This window comes from Miscanthus floridulus, chromosome 19 (genome assembly GCF_019320115.1).
Source record: "Miscanthus floridulus cultivar M001 chromosome 19, ASM1932011v1, whole genome shotgun sequence".
NCBI lineage: Eukaryota > Viridiplantae > Streptophyta > Magnoliopsida > Poales > Poaceae > Miscanthus > Miscanthus floridulus.
The window spans coordinates 114,922,376-114,936,091 of NC_089598.1; positions in this window are offsets into that span (position 1 = coordinate 114,922,376).

The window sequence follows — 13,716 nt, forward strand, 5'->3', positions numbered from 1 at the left end:
CACAATGATGCTGATCGAAACTAGGCACATGCTTTCTCTAGTTCTTCACTTAGCTGATACAACATCTTGCATTGCTGAACGTCCTTGTTGTTTCCTTGCTTAACATTGTTCTGTGAGACATAGTCTTCATAGCTACCAATAAGTTGCTACCTAGCTGGAGATTAACCTTACTATGGGTAACTAATCAGTTGTCTCTCAACACTCAAAGTTCCAAATTCTTACTCTTGACCACCACAATAATTGCAATCAAGGCACAAACAGATGGTCACCATCGAAGTCTGTAGATAAGGAGTCACACTAGAGATGGTTGATTTCAACTGTATGACCATCATGCACCTACAGGTCAAGAACTTGAACGGGAGGTTCATGAGCACCCGGTGACCTATTACACCACATGATATCGCCATCCATTATCATTAGATTGATAACTTGTCCAACATTAAGTGTTGGGTACCTTTCTGATCCAACATGGATGACATAAGTTGCTCATCAGATGATCGACGTCATTACAGGGACAGTTAGGTAGAGTCGCTTGTTTACCACCTCTTGCAGTCTGTTAATGTTTATGCCGGTGATCTGTTCTTCAAAGGTTATCCTTGTAGTGACTTCAAAAGGAAGCTCTACTACTTTCGGTTTGATATATGGATCTTTGATAAGATATGGAGAGATAACCAAGGAAGAGCTCACGTGAAAATAACACATCGGTGCAGTTCGGCAATGGATCATGACTAGAAACCTTGATACCAGCGCGCACCCAGCAGCACAACCATGTGCCGGCCGGCCACAAGGAGGCCCTAGGTTCCATCGCGGCACCGTAGTTGCTACTCATAACACCATTACTGATCACACACCCAAAGTGAATTTTCAAGTTGCACATATTGGGTCATAAGAACAAGCACTATGCAAAGGAGGGATAGCAAACAAAGGTAGTCACAATGTTAGGACTCAACAAGGAGGCGATTAGAAGATCAAAACATAGCACAAAAGAACATAGCTTAATTGTCGAAGACAACTGAGCAGGGGACTCTTGCCTAATTCCCATATACATCTTGTGTCCACCAAATTAATTACCAGATAAAGTAACATGAGATTTGGTCTTGTCGAGCAGCGACATGATATCAGTACTGATAAATATTCAGAGACTTGAAAGGGTTGGAGACAAAACAAATGAGATTCAAGGGACAGAGCCATTGCACTGACTAGGGATTCAGTTGATAAAGCAATGACATGATCTATGAGGAAAAGGTTCCAAAGCCAGGGCAGATAGCAATTAGCATTGCACTAGCTCATCAGTAGGAGAAAGAGCAATGAGATTCGACAAGGATTTTTGAGCAGGGTCCTCCCACACAGGAGCAGGACAACCACGACACATGCAAGCATTTTAGGGAACTAAGCTTGGGCCTACGGTTCAAGCAAGGCATAGATACACAAACGTTCAAGGGCTAGTGACCACATCTACATGCTCAGGCTCCCAAGAGAGAACCTAATTGGAGATGACAACCGTGCGATTACGTAACTTGAGCGTTGTTCTAGGATAAAGCTATTTGACACTCATATGCTTACCGAGGACAAACGAGGTGACAACTATGGCACTAATTAGATAACAAGCATACATACCACATCATAGTTTCAAGCAAGCATTTGAGAGATTCAATCAAATTAGCTTAAGCACAAATACTAAGCACAAGGCTCACACACATAACAAGCATTTACCAGACAAGATTTAACTATAAGCTTGGCCCAAAACCAAAGCAAGCTAAAGCATCCACTTAGTATATGCACAGAAAACTAAATAGCAGTACAGTAGGCACATGTTTCAAGCATAACTGAAGTTGTAGGCATCAAACAAAGGTGATCCTAGACTTTAGGTAAAGCTTATTAAGTTGTCTATAACTTTCTTATTAACATATTAAGATGATCCTATAGCGAACAAGACCAAACAAGACAAAGAAGACATCTCTGCCTAGATTTAGACAGATTCTGTCATTCCATTTTGCAAGCTCATAACTGGAGATTTAGATCACCAAAAGCAGTGCTATTAGACATTTTGGAAAGCTCAGAAAAATTACTATACTTCTTCTACTATTTCCAAGAAATAATTCTATATGCACACAGGTAAAACAAACCAAATATTTAGATCTGTTCAGAACATAAGCAAAACCTGACAACAAACTTCTAAAATTCATAACTCCTAAACCATAAGGCATGGGGTCATGAAATTTTTGGACAAGCAAGATACGAAAGTTAGCTACGACTTTGGTATTCTCCATAACTATAGAAAACACCGTTATGACCATGAAAACATCACTACTATAGAAACTGTTCTAGCAGCCAACGTCCCACAAGCAAAACAAAACTTGCCTTTGTTGTACTTAACAAGAGAGCACACAAACATGTTATTCTAGCAGCTCTAAACTTTGTAACCTTAGACCAACAATAAATTAATTTTTGTCATAAGAATCACAAGTACTTAAGTGAGGCCTAAAGCATTTGCAAAAGCTTGTAAGAGCAACATACCCACCACTTGTCTAAACTAGAGGACATTTATAGGTTTAAGCATGTAACCACAATTATTTCTAGCAAGGCTAAGCACACACTTTTCTCAAGCACTTCCTATTCAAGCAACATGGAACAAGGCATTCTTGTTTAACTCCACACAAGGAAGATAGTGCAACACATCGATCACAAGTTACTTAGTACTAGAACAAAGGGAGGGAAGCATATTTATGCACAAGCACAATCATGATGCATGCTCGTCCTATTTGTCCTCACAAAATTGCCAGCCTAAGGTGGCAATCACGTTCTATGTCAGTGGCATAACACGTACTATCTCGATATATAGCTAGTCGTCAACTACATTCAATCTACGCATTCGTGGTTAGCGTACCTGCAGGCAAATTCATTGCAGCCCATCCCCACAAGAGATAAATAAGCACACAATGAAAGCAGTAAACTAAGATACTCTCCATATATACATCCCCAGATGTATATACTTCGATATCCATAGCTACCCGATAAATATACCTGCAATTAAGTACATTCATATATACATGTGTGTAACATGTAAATATTCTAGTAACCACAGCTAACTCTCCCCTAGACTGACAGTTGGACGGTCATGCTCTCACAACTCACACTTACCTAGACGTAGAGGCAATTGATCCATACATTACCACCCAAGCGGATGGCATCCATACTATAGCACGCCGTATGGACGACGAAAGTAAAAATCCCAATGTTAGTACCTAGATAGCCATCTAATAGTCCTTAACTGGGCATAAAGGAGGATGTCGCTAGCATAGTTTTGTAAATAAGTTTTGACAAATTTGTTTGTAGCTAAAGTTTTAGTCAAAATAGGCTTTTTTTTAAAACCAAAACTTTGTTTTTTAAAACGATGTACATGACAGTATTATGCTTAATCTTGCTCTGATGCTAGCTATAACAGAACCGCCTAATTTATACAAGATCAAGTACGGCTGTCCCCGCTAACACGTTGACACACACATACTTTCACTCATATAAACCCGGTAGTCCGCCGAGTGTCTCAAAAGACCTCGGTAAATCAACATCACAACCAAGATCACGTGATTAAGTAAATACACATCACATACATAGGGTTGCAGTGGAAACAATATAACAAATGGGTTCACAAATAATAGTATAAGTTTGGGTTTCAAAACCGCTTAGTGAAAACAACATAGCATTCAAATGATTACATTAATATAAGTTCCAAATATACTACTAGCATAAGTGACATCATCCGACAAAAGCATATAGATGAGAATTAACTATAGAATCACCGAGCCCACCGGTAGTTAGCCACCATCTTCAACAGGCCGAGAACTCCACCTGCAACATGGTGGGATAAACCCTGAGTACTCGAATGTACTCAGCCAGACTTACCCACTGGAAACCAAAACAAATGACACCAAGGATCATGCATAGCTTAATTTAGTGGATCTGGCTGGACAACCTTTTTGCATAAAAGCTTGAGTAAGTAGCATTATTCACCTATACAAGCAGTGACTTTTAGCCATTACATACCATCTATATTAGCACCAGTACTAATCAATCACTTGATTAAGTTGCAAACAATAATAACCATATCAGGTATTTCATGGCTCATTGTCATTATCATCATCATCATCATCATCATTCTTTAACCATATCTTTAAATTTAGTGAATCTACATTGCCGCTGCTCAGTCAAGTTCTTACTATCCGGGAGAGACGGTGATTCGAATCGATTCCAATCCAGCTGGAGGGGTATTCCTAAACACAAACCCTGCTTCCTCCGTCAGGGTCGCAATCAAGTCACCTTTGGCACAACTCCGGAGTTGCAAGTCCGAGCAGATCGGCATTCTCAGAGAACCACTCTGCCAAGGTTGATTGGGACTCTAACCCGCCTTGGGCTTATGCCAATGGCTCTCCGTACATCCTTACTACCTCCAGAATGTGCGCCACTGATCGTGTTCCCGGCCTGAGTCGAGCTACTAGGCTTCGTGGTCGGAACGACTTATCTAGCCAGCTAAGTGTTAGGCCACGTTCAACATGACATGAGAACATACAGCGTATCGGTCCTTAAACGACACAGACAGGGATAGATTCACATCCAAGACCTCCATGCCTTGTTGCTGCACTACCGTCATCCCATCCGGTCTCTTTTCATTATTAACACATGGTTCTTTTTCATGATAGCAATTATAGCCAACCATGACTAGAGCTCATCCTACATCTCGTAGGTGACAGGAAATCACCCGACTTCTACCAGTCTAAGCATAGCTAAGCATCATTCGATCCTACACTTAATTAGGATTCATAGGATTTTATCTGGACATGGTAAGGATATAATGCAACAATTGGTTCCAACTAATTCCTATACTTAATGCATCATCAACAATAAAAGATACTCAAGATATTTGTAAAAACATGGGAGACTTAGAATGCTCTGGGGCTTGCCTAGGATCCAACACAAGTCAGTTCAGTTAGCATGCACCGTCTTGGTGACATCTCTAGTCCTAGCACTTGCTTAGTCCTTCCATCTTCGGGATAGATCCACCAAACCCAATCTTCAAGTTTGGCTCCACATGACATCCTTCACATGGTTCATCTAGCATACCTAAATGAGATACAAGATGCATGTGTATGAATGTGATGAATGGTAACACAAGATGCATCACATAAGCATTCAAGACAAACACAAGATTATGCAAGACATAAACATCCATAGCTATTTAACTAAGATCACACAACTAACTATAGAGAGCAAGCACATCAAGCATGACACAAGTTTTACAAGGTCACAAGTATCATAACTTGACCATCAACAAGGGCATAAGCCACACTTAGCAACACATGGAGTAAACAACCACAACTAGCATATGTCTATTTCTGGACTAGAAACAACAGCTTCATGTTTGGATCATAACTAGAGTTATACAAATCCAATAGCCATGCAACAAGACATTCTGGAAAGCTTATAAAATTTTCTACAATTCATCTGTAATCATCTTAGCATGATTCTCAAGTTAAGTGGGTCAAAATTATATATTTACAGAAACTGGTCTAAACAAGACAGAGAGCAATCAATTCTGTAACCCAACTTTAAACAGCTGTAACTCTTAAACTACTTGGCCAAATGATACCAAATTTAAACATAAGCTAGATACATGAATTATCTACAACTTTTGTATAAACAAGTTTCACAACAAAGCACATTATCATGAAGAACTTTGCTAAGTTCCCAGATCTATCCTTAAACCACATCGGCAAGAAAATAATTATTAACTTATGTTGCAAACACATAATTGGGAAAAACCAACTTTACCAACATTTCACACATGACTAAAGAACACCAGAAAGCATGGTGCTCACTTCTAAATAAATTTTCTTAAAGCATTTCTTAATTTATTTAGACATCAAGGTGTATTTATGAACATATACCAAAAATGCACAATAAATTCTACAAAAATTACAGTAGCTCACATATCCTCTCAATAGTCTACTGTACAAATTTCATACCATTTACATAAGTATAGCTACCTCTATGAAAAAGACAATTTGCTATTGCAAGAAATCATGTGAGAGCGAGACAAACCAATAACTCACTCATACTTCATCCAATACTCATGAAATTTTTACCACACATCAACTATCGCATGAGTAGCATGCCACAAAAATTTCTCTTCATTTGGAGCCCTAGATCTACAGTTATGGAAAATAACAAATTCAACAAGCATTACAACCTTACTGCACGAATCTATTTTTGCAGCTAAACTTTAAACTAAAACATATCATATTATAGATCTACTACATAGAAAATTTCACATGGATTCCAAAAAGTCCTCATTTGCTATTTTTACGAATTTCCTATGAATTACTATGAATTTTGAAAGTTCTAGCCGATTTCAAAGCAAACAGGTCCAAAAGGCACTATTCACATGAGTCTGCGGTTCACAAAAAGGCCCCTCCCTAAACTTGAATTCGAAGCCGAGGTCCCTGGTCGTGATTTTTAAACGGGCTGCGTAGGAGCTCGCTGTTTGCCGACTGGAGGAGGCTCGTCGACGGCGGGGGAAGTGGCGGGGAGGGACCATGGGCCCGTGCGCACCCGTTGGGCTTCCCAGCTCGGTCCGAGGCGGCCTGTGGCTTGCCGGTCACGCGAGCAGGTAGAGCGCCGGCGGCTGCTCCGGCGGCGACGGCACTACGGTGGCTGCGGTGGCCGAAAAAGGGGAGCAGAAGGGGCGGCGCACGACGGGGAAGGTGGTGGCACACACGGTAGGACGTGAGGGAGCTTGGGGCGGCAAGCTTGGCCAGACGGCCACGGTAGCCGTGCTCTAGCACGCGCGCGCAGGCGCTGTAGAGCAAGGGAGAGGCGAAAGAGGAGTGCGTGCGAGTGAGGAAGGAAGTGGAGAGCTCGGCCTAGGCTCTCCTCATCCGCATCGGGCGCAGGGGGCACGCGGCATGGAGGTGGGGGCGCTGCTCGTGCATGGCCGCCACGCACGGGGCACGCGTCGCCCCTTTGAGGCATTTTATCGAGCAAGTGGCGGGCGACGGTATGGCCAACGTGGGGAGCTGATTTGGGCTGCTTTCGGGCTAAATTTAGCAATGGGCCCAAAACGAAGTTTGCTCACCTTGGTCTACTCTACATTTCTTATTATGGGTGCCAAGTTATTTGAGCAATAGATCAGCGGTTAATTAAGCCTTAATATGATAGTGTCAACATGTTGATAACGGTCACGGGAATTCGCTTTCGGAGGTCAAAACTCGGTCAAACTCAGTGCAACTTTTTGCATGCTCTTCTCCATAATATAACCTTCAACTTTTATTTTTGGACCAACTCAAGTTGCTTAACAAATTTCAGAGAACGCGAGACGCCAATGCCGATGTCAATGAAATTCCAGACTTAGAATGTTTCCAAGCGCTGAAAACTGCAGTAAATTCAATCTTGTGACCTCTGTTTGACTTATTTTCAAGCTGATCTAGGTCTTAGTGTAAAAACAAAGTTTCTTCTACATAATATGAACTATAACTTTTATTTAAGGTCCAACATCAAAGCTTGCATAGAACCTATAGTTCTACTTTGACCAAAGTAGGATCACGATAAAGCTTAGATTATCCTTTTTGATCCATTGGAGCATTTTCTTGGCATTTGCCCAACATGAACCTTTCATGACTTTTGCTATAGAGTTCATCTAGAGTTATTTGGGCAAGGTTGCAAGGTTTGGTTGATGACCTACATTTTCATTCACTTAATAGTGCAATTCAAGCACTTAGTAAAGTCATTCCAATACGGATATAACTTATCATTTCATATGACTTTTTGATTCCAAACTTCATGAAACTTTTCTAGTGACCCATATAGATGGGTATTGATGTGAGACACATGAAGATATTCTAATAACACCAGCCAAGCATATATCTTGAAAAGGGCCTATATGTAAAGCAAGGGTGCAATATCCGAGTTTAGGTTGGGGCTCATTTCCATAGGTTTGACCTTGACATCTTCATCAGCACTTAATCTGTCATGTTTGAGCTCAAACCCTCTGCTTAACTGGTGACAAACACCTGGGGTGTTACAGCAATAAGCAATATCAGTAACTTAATGAATCTACCAAAGACTGCCATACTAAGGTAGAGCCGATAACTTGACCTTGATCTAATTCAAGCAGTGGGGTGTGAGGCAGAATCACACAGGCCATACTTGAATTAGACAAGAGTCGATAACTAGCCTATATCAGAGTTGCAGTGGGGGTCGACCGGATCGATGCAGCCATACGAACAGAGGTATAAACCATGATGGTACTCACAGACAAGCAGTGGAGGTCGACTAGATCGATGTAGTCGTACTCGCTGAAGAACTCACCGAGATCTACTCTACTCCTACTCCTAAGGGGTGGCCAGAGCCGAAAAAAGTAATTGACTTGTATTTGATTGATTGTTGTCTTTACAATAGCTGGGGCTTGATATTTATACCTGGGACCTTCGCACGACTCCTGTCTAAGCATGACTCATCACAATTTTTGATATGAAGGAAATATTCCTATTTTAAGATAACTTGGACTCTAATCTTTCTCCTTTTATAGAGCCTGATATGTATCTTCTTGGCGCCAATCATGTCCTGTCATCGTTATCTGCTGACGTCATTCGGAGAGAATCGATCTAGTGTCGTATTCGATCCAGCAGGTATCAATCTTTATTCTATAGACTCCTTGATTGGCATAATTCTAGAAGTCTACGAGTTCCTACGCTCTTCTCCCAAATTTTGGTGTAAACACATGCCCCCCAATTTAGGGATAAAATGATTTTATCTTGAAATTCTGGTTCACTGGTTTACCCACCGCAACTACACCATCTGAGATATGTGCGTGACTCCTGACTCCCTGGCTCGAGTTCTACATAACATCCCAATAGTATATCTTGCAACTTACTTGGCCTATTCGCTTTCTCCTTTCTTCTTAAGCCAACTTCAAACAGCCGACACCGTCATCACCGAGGCCTCAAACCCTAGCAGATCATCTGTTCTAATCGAGCCATCGTCCAAGCGATCATCGCCAGATCCAAACCAATTTTTGACCACGATGGCGACCGTCAACCATGTCCCTAAGGTATATCTCCAAGTTTCCATTTTCCAAGTATCGGCCACCACCCCATATCTTTTTTCTTCTTGAATTTATTTTATCCGATTTCTAGGAAATAAGGAATGAGATCTTGATTCCATCAGCTGCCGTCCCTAATGCTTTCTTTCTCGGGCCTATGGGCAATTCTGATCCATCCGATTTTATCCGTCAAGAAACCAACCAGATCCCCTTTAAATAGTCTATAGTGGATTCATCCTCCTGGAACAAAACTTCCTTTAGAAACTGGCCTAATGCACCTAAGGGATGGAGAGATTGGTTCTATAGGGTATCTACAAAAAAGGCGGAGACTGGGAACTTTATGATCTGAACCAATGCTTAACACTTTTGTTGTCTGAAATGGAGAGGAATGATTCACTCTTGATCTATGCTTCTTATTTCTGGTCTAATGCTCTGAATGCTTTCATTTTTTGTCATAGCCCAATGACCATCACTCTGGTCGACGTATACATGTTGACCGGCCTTAGGATCACTAGATTGGTGCAACCTTATGAGTATTTGAGTGTCGGTCCCAAGAGATTGGCCAAGATAGCAGACTGTACTAGATGAGCAAGTTACATTCTGAATCATATTGAAGATGGACCAGTCGTCAGTGAAAGGGAGTACGTGGCTTTTTTGAACATGTGGTTGGAAAAATTCATTTTCTACGGATCATCTTGTGGTCCAACCTATAATAACAAACTCATGGCGGAGCACCTAGCATTAGGCAAGAATATCCCTCTCGAAAAATATCTGCTAGGAGCTGCTTATCATCTGATGTACCAGGTGGCTGCCCAATTACTAAAGAATAAACCGATGCATACTATCAGCGGTCCTTGGTGGCTAATACAATTATGGCTCAATTTGTACATGCACAAGACTATAAAGCCTAACCTCAGGGACTTGAGCTTTCCTTCCTCTAATTTTAGTGAGGAATATAGAGGCAAAGAAGGAAGAACTCGATGGTGTACGAACTATGGTGAGACCGCATCTGCCATAATAATCAACTTCTATGTTGGCCACCTCTTTAAAAAAAATTTACAGAGGGTTTGATGTGGCTGACCTGACCTGGCTACCTTATAATGAGGAGGATGAACTGACTTTTCCTTTCAGATTTTGATTTGAATCTAGCTGTTCGGACGAAACAGCGGCTACGATCTTCAATTCTTTTATTAAGCCCTGTGTTCTTCCAACCGAATTTCATCATGGTTGTGGTAAAATGATTAAAGGCTCCTTCATCCCAGGCAATCCTCCAACCTATAAGTTTTACAACCCTTCATTTGTGGCCCGTTAGTTTGGCCTCGGTCAACTCCCCCCTTGTCTGTTCTTCAAGAACACCCTAAAGCCGAGGGAAGATATTAGTGGCGTGTTAGAAGCTTCCAGAGTCTTCCAATTGGGATTAGACCTTCCTTCTTTTTCCTTGCATGACTGGGTTAGGGCCAGCTTTTCTTCCAATCTCTTTGACTCCTAGTGGCAAGAATGGCATTCCCATCTCTTCTGTGGGCCGGTCTACCCTCTGTGCATAGCTCTGGACAGGGAATTTGCTTCTGATAGTGAGGTAATCCCTTCATTCTCTTTTCGGATAAATTACTTGGCAAATCTTCTTGCCAACTATCCTAACCGACCCTTTTAGGATATTGAATTCGAGCCTCCAAGCTAGGATAGGAGAGGGTGTCCGATAGATTACCAGCCGTCATGCCCAATTTCAAGGATGGGATCAACCACACCTTCTTTGAAGAAGTTGATGAGAACCCATGCTGCTCCCATGATCATGACATGTCAATCTCCAAAGCGTAAAGTGGTTCCAAGGGCAACTCAGAAAGCCACTACTAGAAAAAGACTCCATAGGACAAGACCATCAGTTGCTCAGGTGAACAATTCACACTCTCCTCAAACTGATGTTCAATTTTTTATCCCAATTTCTTCACAGTTATCGAGCATCGTGTCTCAGTCTACTTTGGGTGCGGGATAGCTATCTCAGGCACTTGATCCACCACCAACCGAACCTTCATCTTAGGAGAAGCCAATTTTAGTAGAGGCAACCAATGCTTTCACAATGGCAGAAAATGTGAGTTTTATCCTTGACTTTCTGTTAACTTCTTGATTTACCCAATTTTCCAACCTTTATTTAATCATTTGTCATGCTAGACATCTTCTGAGGAAATACCTATGCAAGAGCAGGGGCCTGGCAGTTCTCCTATTAACAATGATCCCATTGACGATGGGAACAGTCCTGTTGTTGATACTCATCCTGTTGATTCCCCAATTCGGCATATACCTGATGGTAAGGAAATCATGTGCCTGGCCTATTCCTCTACAATAAACACGAATAAAAATCTCCCCTTGCCATTGCAGATATCAGCATTGGAAATCTAGAGCCGATTCAACCAGATGCTATTGGTGTATCACCAGCTGCTCCCCCTCTTCTAATAGAGGCTACTATAGAGAAGGTAATGTATCTTTTCACCATCCATTTTGCGACAAACTGATTCAAACCTTTTAATCAAGATTTTCCCTATATATAGGCACTCGATCCTCTGGCACAGAGTTGTTCTTTCAATCTTGAGGAGTATTTTGATGAAGATGAAATTAGATCGTCGGCCACTTCTTCTACTGAATCCTTGCCAAAGGAGACTAGAAATCGGCTAAAAGATATACTACCTGTATTTGAGAAGAACATAGTTGATTTGGTCCAAGATACTGAATCAATGCAGCGAGTCTTCTTGGCTATTCAGGGTGATCCATCCCTAGCTCTCTCTAGGGTCTTATCATATTTGCCTATTTTCGAAGATCAGGCCTTAAAGGTGAAAACAAATCAGAGGAACTTGTCCAACCATGAAGCCTTGCTAGCTAAAAGGGACTCCAACAGGCAAGAGGTCAAAGAACTGACATAGTCGATTGATGCTCTGAAGAACTCCTCCCTCGAGATCGATCCAGAGTTGTCCCAATTAGAAGCCAAACGTGTAGAGCTTGAGAGGGAGCTAGAAAACATGAAGGCCGTCATTGATCATCGCAAGTCCACTCTGGCTCAAATACCTGATGCCATCAAACAGAAGAAATAGGAACTATTGGCCAAAGTGAAAGAAAGTAGAACTATCCATGGCAGCCTTGAGAACGCCCCTGGAATAGCTAAAGAACATGAGCGAAAGATTGTAGAGGCTAATGCTGTCCTACTTGCAATACTGAAAATCATTTAGGATGTTCTGAATGTGTAATTTGTAGGACAACATACATATCTTGTGTATGATAACCATATTTGTCTTGTTGTATTTCTTTCTTTGGCCAAAGAGCTGATTGGAAACAGCCGATTCTAGATTTACGATCTTGATCTTAATTGAATCTGAAAACATGACTTTTATTTAGAGAACTTTTTGATCTTTTGCCTTCAGTTGCCCGATGCTGCATCTTTCTTGGTATTAGCGAGGTGGTGCTTTGCCTTCTATTAATTGCGGTTACCTTTTGTACTTTCCTGAGGCATCCATCTCTTCGCTCCGTGGCTTCAAATACTAGCCAAGGGCTCTAGCCTCGAACACGTCTACACTTGCAACCGCTCTTGTTCCTTTGCACTTCTCCGCCTTCACAACCCTGTAGCAGTTTTCCTCCCCTTCTAATAAATCCAAACAACTTCATCACTGGTGAGGGCAAGCGCATGGTGGAGGAGACTCTGGAGGAGAACACATCGGTGAGCCAGCGCCTCCGACGCATGAGGTGAGATTGGTGACTTCTGCTCAAGGTGATGATCTGTAACTTTCTGTTCATAGGGGTGAACTCTTGTTTCTAGGTTTGTTGTGAACGACAGGCTTCGTCCTCTTCCCAAGGTTGGTGGACCCTGTGATGCCATGTCCTCTGCACCATCCTCATTGTAGGATTCCTCTGATTCGTACAACGGCGACAATGCTCGACGTTTCCTCCAGGAGTGGAGGGCGGCTCAAAACCGCTACTCTAAGGCAACTCGAGAAAATGGCTAGCTCGAGATCCACCTCGGGGCTTCTCAGGCCGCTCTTCATGTGGCTGAGGAGGAGGCCAGCGCCGTCCGAGCACGGCTGGCTGAGTCTGACACTATGGTAACAGGTAAGACGATCTTCAGAGATGTTTCCATTCTTATTTCTTACTGCCTTTATCTTGATAGTTCCCCCTTTTCTATGATCATCAGCTCTAACGATGTAGTTGGAGTCTCTCCAACTGGCAGCGAACATGACTGTTGACGCCGTCAATGCCCATGACTCCCTTATCAATGCTCGTCTCCATGATGTTTCGACCCATGTTCGAGAGATTGCCCTCCACAGAGTTTGTCATGGTGTGGTGGTGGCGCTGACTGCGGCACAAGTTCAGACTAGGTATGAACTTCACACCATGGAGACTAGTTTCCCATTGGGCGATGGCCCTAAAGAACATGAGGACCTACTGGAAGAGTTCATCATGGCAGCGAAGGCCATAGTGGACATCACATCCGCTCAAGATGTAGTGAATAAGGTCTTTGATTAGTTTGTACTTAGGGTAATTTGATGCACAAAAGACTCTTGTTCTCTTCACGAATATGTTTCAATGCGATGCCTTCGAGCATGACTATGAATGTTTCTTGCTCTATAGGTGATACATATCGT